This window comes from Olea europaea, chromosome 13 (genome assembly GCF_002742605.1).
Source record: "Olea europaea var. sylvestris chromosome 13, O_europaea_v1, whole genome shotgun sequence".
Lineage (NCBI taxonomy): Eukaryota > Viridiplantae > Streptophyta > Magnoliopsida > Lamiales > Oleaceae > Olea > Olea europaea.
Window position 1 is genome coordinate 16,852,690 of NC_036249.1, and position 11,316 is coordinate 16,864,005.

Sequence of the window (11,316 nt, forward strand, 5' to 3'; positions counted from 1 at the left end):
ATAACTATTTGAGTGTCAGTGGCTAATCTCTAACGTTCGGTAGTGGGATTGATCCTTTGACTTGAGGTCGTCATAGTACCCTATATGAGGACAGTCATACTTTGGCGGTGTTGGATGTTGCTCTGAAAGGGGCCGCTAATACGACATCGTTCGAGTACGTCAAAAATCGTATGAAGGTTGTGATTGATCAATAAAGGATTCGTTACTCTTAGATAGTAGGAGATTATGATCTGCGTTTTCATTCAATTAAGTTGATGATGAAATCCTTGGCCAAGGTGTACTCATAAGTCGAAAAGGAGTTTTCGATTTATATTGACTTAATAGTGGAATGAAAGATATGATCGATGATCGAGATTGACACAATTCCATATCTCGTAATTGATCGGATCGTATTGACGAAGGGATAATAGTTCCACGGTAAACGAACGATTTTGGTTTTGTCATACCACGTGACATTTTCCGTCACTTGTATTACCCTGACACATTGCTAGATGTCAATCAGGGACGGCGAATGTGAATTGACGATAAATTAAAAGGGTGTATTAATTTATCGATTTTGATTAGATCAAAATAATATTTCACGACGTTAGGCATCGTGGTCGGGAACCTAATGGGTCACACACAAAAGAGAATTGGAAGACTGCAAATTGTTAATTGATTAATTTAACAATCGTTGGATAAATTAATTAATTGAATTTCTTATTTATAATCCCGAATTAATTAATTGGATTAATTAATTCACGGACCGGGTTTGATTAATTGGATTAATTAAATATTGGACCGGACCCGGCCGGGTCCGTTTGGGTTTATATATATATGCAGCTAGGGTTTGAGGTCCATTAAGTTATTCATTATTCTTGCTAGCACAAGAAAGAAACCCTAGTAGTTGCTGTCTTCTCTCTGTGTGGATTTCATTGGAGGCTGGACAATTGGACAGCTGTGGGAGGCAGATTCAAGCTGCTGGAAAGGAATAACGCGAAAGAGTTTGCAAATCACAAGTAAAGGTATATTTCTCATCACAGTTTTTATCTAAATACAAAGCTGAATCCTGAATGGGAATTGAAACTTGTTAAATTCCGCTGTGCATGTTTAAGTAAATTCCCAACAGTCTGATGAAATTTGCCTTTTTTTTTTCGAAACATACACTTGACATTAATATAGCCTCGGTAAAAGTGATAGGTCAACGGTCAAACTAGAGTAACACAATGGTTTCAAAGATTATCGGACCGGGTTTGATTCAATTTTCTTTCTTGTCAAAATATATGTAACACGCAGGTTTTGACTCGGGAAAGGTAAGAGATTAAATAAGATGTACATATTCATGTACAACATACCTGCATGCACGCGCATAGCATTTTTCATAACAAGTTTGAATTAGTTGGCCTTGTCTATTAATGTTGGGCCTACGAAAATTCATATTTAAAAGCCAATAAAAGAGAATAAAATTAGAAATGCTGTCCAAGCAGATAAAATTACTAGGCCGTTTTGAACTATCGATGATCGAGTTAATTTAAATTCCTAAAAATTGCAAAATTAAAAAGCACTAAGAATTCTTTTTGCAAAATAAGGAATCCAATTTTTTCTGTGTGGCAAGTCCATAAGCTTCTTTGTCATGTTTTTCATTGGTAAGAGGCTTTGCACGAAAACTGCACACTGAATATTGGGGGTTCTATTAACCATGTTGAGATTGAAGAATAATTTGAAAGTTAGAACTAAAAACCAATAAACAATTAAAGAAACATAAAAATAGAAAACATGAGACCTAGCTTATCACTTTTGCATTAATGTGCGTGGGCAATTGGCTATCGTATCTTCCTACGGACCCGTGCTCGACATTTTCTATATCTATATTTTCCAAATTGGTTTTGTTGATTGATTGTTTCAACGCTTTACAATGAGAAAAAAGAGTCTTCTTTCTTATCTTTAAATCAACCTTTGTTTCGGAATTTCCTACTTTTTATGTTATGGAAAGGGCAAAATCGGAGATGTTTATATGTGGGTAGCATTGGATTCCGCACATATGTTTACCATTGATTGTACATATTGGGATAAAACACGTATCATAAAAATATTGTTCTTTTGAAATTAACGCAAATGCACTGTTCGTTAACTGGTAAAATGGATTTTGAGTCCAAGTAGCGTACCTACGTTGATTCAAGTTCAAATTAACTTAACTTTAACTGAAAAGATAGAAATTTGTGATTTTCTTATAACCAAATTGTGATCTAATAATATACTTATGAATGCAAAACCTAACCTAACTTAAATAAATGCAAAATTATAATTAAATGCAAGTTCTTTAAAAATATGAAAATGAAAAGCATATGAATTCTCTTATGTCAACCCCTTTAACCCTGAACCTTGTAAATTTGACAACACGATTCAATTATGAAGATCAATATTCTTAATTTGTTTCACAATCTCTCTTCAGTAGAATTAAACCTATCTTCATATGTGATTTGATTATATTTCTATGACGGATACAAATGTGCAAGAATGCATTAAGGATTTGTGAATACGTAAATATCATGTAAAACATAGGTGTATATTTTTATCTTCTATCGGACTCTACAACAATTGACATTACATCTAACTTATTTTAAATTTTTAGAGGATAAAACAAGCCACAAAAATCATACGACTATTACGCATAAAATTGTAGAGAAAGTGAAATCATGCCAATCATTTGAAATTGAGAACGTGCTTTGAATGTTTTAAAAAAAAATCAAGAGTTAAAAGTTCATAATACAAGTTTCATCGTAATCCTAGGCTACAAAAATAATATTGCCTAACATGATAAATAGACAAAAACTAATACAAAAGATAGAATTCATAACCCGGAGAAAAAAATCAAATAGTGTATAACTCCGTCTTCATGCTAGATCTTAAACCCCGATGAACTCTTCAATGAAAATCCGAGTTTTGCTCCAAAAAAGGCCAATTCCCACTTGAAAATAAGGAATATGATTTTCACTTGTAGCAAATTCATAATCTTCTTTGTCGTATTTTTCATTGATAACAGACTTTGCACAAAAACTACAAATTAAAAAACTGAAAATTGGGGATTCTCTTCACCAAATTTAGAATGAAGAACGAATGACAATCAGAACTAAAAACCTATAAACATTAAAAAATAATAATAATAATAATAAATAAAAGTAGAAAACATTAGACCTGGCTTATCAGTTTTACATTAACATGCATGGGCAAATCGACCTGTATCTTATCTTCCTTAGGACCATGCCCGGCATTTTCAATCTCTATATTTTCCAAATTGGTTTAGCCGATTGATTTTTCAAAGTTTTATGAAGAGAAAAAAGTGTCTTCTTTCTTGTCCCTAAATCATCCTTTGATTCGGAATTTTCTACTTTTTATTCGTTGAGTTTTAATGCAATTTTGCCTTGTTTATGAAACATGAACTTGACATTGCTATAGCCTCAAAAAAAAAAAAAAAAAAGCACGAAAGGTCAATGGTCGAACTAGAGTGACTCGTTGGTTCCAAAGATTATTAAGCAAGGTTAAATGCAATTCCTTTCTTTTTGAAACATACGTAAGACAAAGATATTGTAAGATGATAAATTCACCTTCATTTGCAATATACATGCATGCACGTGCATAACATTTTTCATAAAAGGTTCAAATTAGTTGATTTTGTCTAGTGTTGGACCTACCGGAAATTTTTATATAAGCCAATAAAAGAGAATAATACTAAAAATATTACACTAGAAAATAATTAGGGATGGAAATAAAATCTGCCCAACCCTGAATGGGGCAAAAAAATTGGCCCCGAATGGGTTGGCGGGGCAGGGCGGTGGTCAGGGTAAGGATGCCCCGCCTCGTGGAAAAAATAAATAAAAAAGATTAAAAATAATTTTATTTCTGGACAATTCACCTGTTAAAAATCCATTTTGGATTTATATTTTATTCTCTAATAATAACATAATTCGAAACTTTGAAAAGGTAAAAAATAAAAAAAATAAACGGGACAACAAACGGGGCAAATAGTTGCCCTGTCCCCACCCCGCCCCTCACCCTAACCCTCCCTGCCCCGTCTAAGGCGGGGCAGGGCGTGGTTGGGGGGAAACAAGGCGGGGCGGGGTGGGGGTGCCCTGCCCCCATTGCCATCACTAAAAATAATAATACTGGGCTATTTTGAATTGTTGAAACTATCTGAGATCAAGCTGATAAATTCCTAAACGTTAAAAAATTTAAAAAAACCCAAAGAACTCTCACTAAAAAATAAGAAATTCGATTTTCTCTGTACCGCAAAATTCATAATCGTCTCTATCATATTTTTCATTGATAACATACTTTGCATGAAAACTACATATTTAAAAATGAAATACTGGGGGTTTTATCCACTAGATTGAGATTGAAGAACAAATTGACACTCAAAACTAAAAACCAATAAAAAAAAAGTAAGGAAAAACATAAAAATAGAAAACTTGAGACCTGACTTATCATTTTTACATTAATCGTACGGAAGTCAATGAGAGATGGGTTTAATGCAAATTCCCTTTTTTTGAAACAATAATTAAAGCATTTACTAGAGACAGATATTACATCGACAATTATCAATAGTCGAATCACAATTGTTTGGTGGTTCCGAAGATTATTCGACGAGGTTTGATGGTTCATATTCAAGAAATTTAAATAATTATATGTGCAAATTTTGTTTCCCAAAAAGAAGTTAATTGAACAAAAAAAATTAAAGAAACAATGCCTTCTTTTCAGAACATACACATGACATTGATATCGCCTTGGGAAAAGTGAAAGGCCAATGGTTGAACTAGAGTAACTCTTGTGGTTCCAAAGATTATCTGACTGGGTTTAATGCAAATTCCTTTCTTTTCGAAACATGTGTAAGACACAAGTATTGACTCGGGAAAGGTAAGAGGTTTAAATTGACGTGCACCTTCATTTACAATATGCGTGCATGCACACACATAACATTTTTCGTAAAAGTTATGAATTAGTTGGCCTTGTTTACTAGTGTTAGCCCTACTGGAAATTTTTTTCTTATACCCAATAACAGAGAATAATTCTAGAAATACTGTACAAGCAAATAAAATTGTTAGGTTGTTTTTGAATAACTGAAACTATCCACGATCAAGTTATTTAAATTTCTAAAACTCGTAAACTTAAAAAACTCGAGGAATTCTCAGTGGAAAATAAGGAATTCAACTTTCTTTGTGTTGCAAATTCATAATCTTCTCTATTATGTTTTTCCTTGACAACTTTCTATGCATGAAAACAACATATTAAAAAACTGAATATTGGGGGTCCTGTAACCAGTTTACCAGACTCACATTGAAGGAAAGATTGACAGTCGGAACCAAAAACCAATAAAGAATAAATAAAAAAACATAAAAATAGAAAATGTGAGACCTGGCTTATTGATTTTACATTGACATGCGTGGGAAAACTAGTCTTTATCTTATCTTTCTCTGGACCCGTGCCCAACATTTTCAATCTCTATGTTTTCCATTTTGGTTTTGCCAATTGATTGTTTCCCTGCTTTACAAAGAGAAAAAACAGTCTTTTTTCTTATCCCTAAATCAATCTTTGCTTAAGAATTTAGTACTTTTGTATTAGGAAAAAGGACAAAGTCGGAGAAGTTTGTATGTGGGTAGCATTGGACGGTGCACATGTGTTTACCATTGATAGTATGGATAGCTATGAGACACGGAGATCGACTGCATTGAACTGGATAATGATGGGTTATATGCAATTTATATTCTTTTAAAAATTGATTAAAACGTTTATTAAACATGGATACTACATCGGCAATGGTCAATGGCCAGATCACAATTAATTGGTGGTTCCAAAGATTATTTGATTTAATGCAATTTGATTTCTTTCCAAACATACACTTGACATTGATATAGCCTCAAGAAAAGTGAAAGGTCATTAGTCAAACTAGAGTTAGTCGGTGGTACCAAAGATCATTAGATAGGGTTTAATGCAAATTCCTTTCTTTTTAAAACATACGGAAGACGCGCATATTTGCACGCAAAAGGTAAGAAGTTAAATTGAAATGCACTTTCATGTACAATACACGTGCACGCACGTGCATAAATTTTTCATAAAGAATTGAATTAGTTGTACTTGTCTGCTGTGTTAGGCCTACCGAAATTTTTATTTATAAGCCCAAAAAGGAGAATAATTCTAGAAATACTGTACAAGCAAATAAAATTTTTAAGCTACTTTGAATAGCTGAAACTATCCACGATCGAGTTGATTTAAAATCCTAAAAATTGTAAAATTTAAAAAACCCAAAGAATCCTCAGTGGAAAATAAGAAATTTGATTTTCTCTGTGCCACAAATTTCATAACATTCTCTGTCACGTTTTTCATTGATAACAGACTTTACATGAAAACAACACTTTAGAAAACTGAATATTAGGGGGTTCAAATCACGTGATTGAGATTGAAGAACAAATTGACAGTTAGAACTAAAAACCAGTAAACAATAAAAAAAATAGAAAAATATGAGACCTGACTTATCAATTTTACATTAATGTGTATGGGAAAATCGGCCTATATAACTTATTTTCCTCTCGATCCGTGCCCAAAGTATTACATCTCTATATTTTCCATTTGGTTTTGCCGGTAAATTTAATATTGATAGAAAAAGGAAAATGGCAGGCTAGATGTATTCAAGAACTTCATACATGAGGCTTAAAATTGAACAGTGGAAGAAGAAAACTGAAAACAGGCACCACTATTACCACCACCCACTCGGCCAGCACAGGAAAAGTCCTACGCCATATGCCCAAAACCACCACAGGTGTAACATCCTCCATTACCAATACCGTTGTTCCTATTGCAGTCCCTAGCCATATGACCATACTCACCACGGTTAAAGCACTCTCCACCTCCTCCTCCTACTCCTCATCGTCCTCCACTTCGATAGCCTGGCCGTTATTCCTCCTGTCACTGAACCATATCCATCACGGCTGTTGTTGCTATTGCCTCTGTGTGAGTTGTCACCGGGGCCACCATCAGCGATTGTGCACTTGCAAATAGGCCTGTATCTTATCTTCTGGTGGGCCCATGCCCAACATTTTCCCTCTCTCTCTCCCCCTCTATGTTTCCCAAATTGATTTTGCTGATCAATTGTTTCAAAACTTCACAAAGAGAAAAAAGAGTCTTCTTTCTTATCCCTAAATCAACCTTTTCTTCTGAATTTTCTACTTTATACGTTACGGAAAAGTCCAAAATCGGAGAAGTCATATGTGGGTAAAATTGGACAGTGTAGATGTGTTTACCATTAATCGTACAGATTGCAATGAGACACAGAGATTGAACATGTATGACGGATTTAATGCAATTTACCTTTCTTTTAAAACATTAATTTAAACATTTATTAGACACAGATATTACATCGGCAATTGTCAATGGTCGAGTCAAAATTGTTTGGTGGTTCCAAAGATTATTCGATTAGGTCTGATGAAATTTGCCTTTTTTTTTCCGAAACATACACTTGACATTAATATAGCCTCGGTAAAAGTGATAAGTCTATGGTCAAACTAGAGTAACACGATGGTTTCAAAGATTATTGGACCGGGTTGAATGCATTTTTCTTTCTTTTCAAAACATATGTAACACACAGGTTTTGACTCAGGAAAGGTAAGAGATTAAATAAGACGTGCATCTTCATTTACAACATACCTGCATGCACGCGCTTAACATTTTTCATAACAAGTTTGAATTAGTTGGCCTTGTCTACTAATGTTGGGCCTACGAAAATTCATATTTAAAAGCCAATAAAAGAGAATAAAATTAGAAATGCTGTCCAAGCAGATAAAATTACTAGGCTGTTTTGAACTATCGATGATCAAGTTAATTTAAATTCCTAAAAATTGCAAAATTAAAAAGCACTAAGAATTCTTTCTGCAAAATAAGGAATCCAATTTTTCTATGTGGCAAGTCTACAAGCTTCTCTGTCATGTTTTTCATTGGTAAGAGGCTTTGCACGAAAACTGCACACTGAATATTGGGGGTTCTATTAACCATGTTGAGATTGAAGAATGAGTTGGAAGTTAGAACTAAAAACCAATAAACAATTAAAGAAACATAAAAATAGAAAACATGAGAGCTGGCTTATCACTTTTGCATTAATGTGCGTGGGCAATTGGCTATCGTATCTTCCTACGGACCCGTGCCCAACATTTTCCATATCTATATTTTCCAAATTGGTTTTGCTGATTGATTGTTTCAACGCTTTACAATGAGAAAAAAGAGTCTTTTTTCTTATCTTTAAATCAACCTTTGTCTCAGAATTTCCTACTTTTTATGTTATGGAAAAGGGCGAAATCGGAGATGTTTATATATGGGTAGCATTGGACTCCACACGTGTTTACCATTGATCGTACATATTGCAATAAAACACTTATCATAAAAATATTGTTCGTTTGAAATTAACACAATTGCACGGTTCGTTAACAAGTAGTAAAATGAATTTTGAGTCCAAGTAGTGTACCTACGCTAATTCAAGTTCAAATTAACTTAACTTTAACTACAATAATAGAAATTTGTGATTTTTTTATAACCAAGTTGTGATCTAATAATATGCTTATGAATGTAAAACCTAACCTAACTTAAATAAATGCAAAATTATAATTAAATGCAAGTTTTTTAAAAATATGAAAATGAAAAGCATACTAATTCTCTTATATCAACCCCTTTAACCCTGAATCTTGTAAATTTGGCAACACGATTCAATTATGAAGATCAATATTCTTAATTTGTTTCACAATCTCTCTTGAGCAGAATTAAACCTATCTTCACATGTGATCTGAGTATATTTCTATGACGGATAGAAATATGTAAGAATGCATTAAGGATTCGTGAATACATAAATATCATGTAAAACATAGCTGAATATTTCTATCTTCTATCAGACTCTACGACAATTGACATTACGTCTAACTTATTTTAAATTTTTAGAGGATAAAACAAGCCACGAAAATCATACGACTACTACACATATAATTGTAGAGAAAGTGAAATCATGTCAATCATTCAAAATTGAGAACGTGCTTTGAATGTTTTTTTAAAAAAAAAAAAATCAAGAGTTAAAAGTTCATAATACAAGTTTCATCATAATCCTAGGCTGCAAAAATAATCTTGCCTACCATGATAAAGAGACAAAAACTAATACAAAAGATAGAATTCATAACCCGGAGAAAAAAATCAAATAGTGTATAACTCCATTTTCATGCTAAATCTTAAACCCCGATGAACTCTTCAATGAAAATCCGAGTTTTTGCTCCAAAAAAAGCCAATTCTCACTTGAAAATAAGGAATATGATTTTCACTTGTAGCAAATTCATAATCTTCTCTGTCATGTTTTTCATTGATAACAGACTTTGCACAAAAACTACAAATTATAAAACTGAATATTGGGGGTTCTCTTCACCAGATTTAGAATGACGAACGAATGACATTCAGAACTAAAACCAATAAACATTAAACAATAATAATAATAAATAAAAGTAGAAAACATTAGACCTGACTTATCAGTTTTACATTAACATGCATGGGCAAATCGGTCTGTATCTTATCTTCCTTAGGACCATGCCTGGCATTTTCAATCTCTATATTTTCCAAATTGGTTTAGCTGATTGATTTTTTCAAAGCTTTATGAAGAGAAAAAAGTGGCTTCTTTCTTGTCCCTAAATCATCCTTTGATTCATAATTTTCTACTTTTTATTCGTCAAGTTTTAATGCAATTTTGCCTTGTTTATGAAACATGAACTTGACATTGCTATAGCCTCAAAAAAAAAGTGAAAGATCAATGGTCGAACTAGAGTGACTCATTGGTTCCATAGATTATTAAGCAAGGTTTAATGCAATTTCCTTTCTTTTTGAAACATACGGAAGACAAAGATATTGTAAGATGATAAATTCACCTTCATTTGCAATATACGTGCATGCACGTGCATAACATTTTTCATAAAAGGTTCAAATTAGTTGACTTTGTCTATAGTGTTGGACCTACCTGAAATTTTTATATAAGCCAAAAAAAGAGAATAATACTAAAAATATTGCACTAGAAAATAATTAGGGATGGCAATAAAACCCGCCCCACCCCGAATGGGGCAAAAAAAGGGGCCCCGAACGGGTTGGCGGGGCGGGGCGGGGCATGGCGATGCGAGGAACCCTGCAGCGGGGCAGGGCGAGGATGCCCCACCCCGAACTCACCCTGTGAAAAAAATAAATAAAAAAAGATTAAAAATAATTTTATTTTTAGACAATTCACCTATTAAAAATCCATTTTGAATTTGTATTTTATTCTCTAGTAATAACATAACTCGAAACTTTGAAAATGTAACCCTACTGCTCATAATATGCATAGCGGTCTACTCCCGAGTACCTGGGGAACCAAGAGCAAATGTGCTCCGCTATTATGGAGTTGAGCTCCTTGCGAGGCTTCGCCGACTGAGAATAGCTGAGCGAGAGGGTACTTTGCTGCCCTGGGAAGAGGCAGGAGCGTAGGAGCCGAGCCCTGAGTTTCAGAGTATGTGTCGGTTGATGCGCCTGCTAAGAAAGCAGATTCCTTTTATTATGGAACACCCTCCCTACCCTATCAGGGCGCGATTGGGGGAAAACGAGGCAGGGCGGGGTGGGGGTGCCCCGCCCCTGTTGCCATCACTAAAATTAATAATACTAGGCTATTTCGAGTTGTTGAAACTATCTAAGATCAAGTTGATTTAAATTCCTAAACGTTAAAAAATTAAAAAAGCACAAAGAACTCTCACTGAAAAATAAGAAATTTGATTTTCTCTGTAACACAAAAATTCATAATCTTCTCTATCATATTTTTCATTGATAACATACTTTGCATGAAAACTACACATTTAAAAACGAAATACTAGGGGTTTTATCCACTAGATTGAGATTGAAGAACAAATTGACACTTAGAACTAAAATCCAATAAAAAAAATTAAGGAAAAACATAAAAATAGAAAACTCGTGACCTGGCTTATCATTTTTACATTAATCGTACAGAAGTCAATGAGAGATGGGTTAAATGCAAATTCCCTTTTTTTGAAACATTAATTAAAGCATTTATTAGAGACAAATATTGCATCGACAACTATCAATAGTCGAATCACAATTGTTTGGTGGTTCCGAAGATTATTCGACGAGGTTTGATGGTTCATATTCAAGAAATTTAAAAAATTGCATGTGCAAATTTAGTTTCCCAAAAAGAAGTTAATTGAACAAAAAAAATTAAAGAAACAATGCCTTCTTTTCAGAACATACACATGACATTGATATCGCCTTGGGAAAAGTGAAAGGCCAATG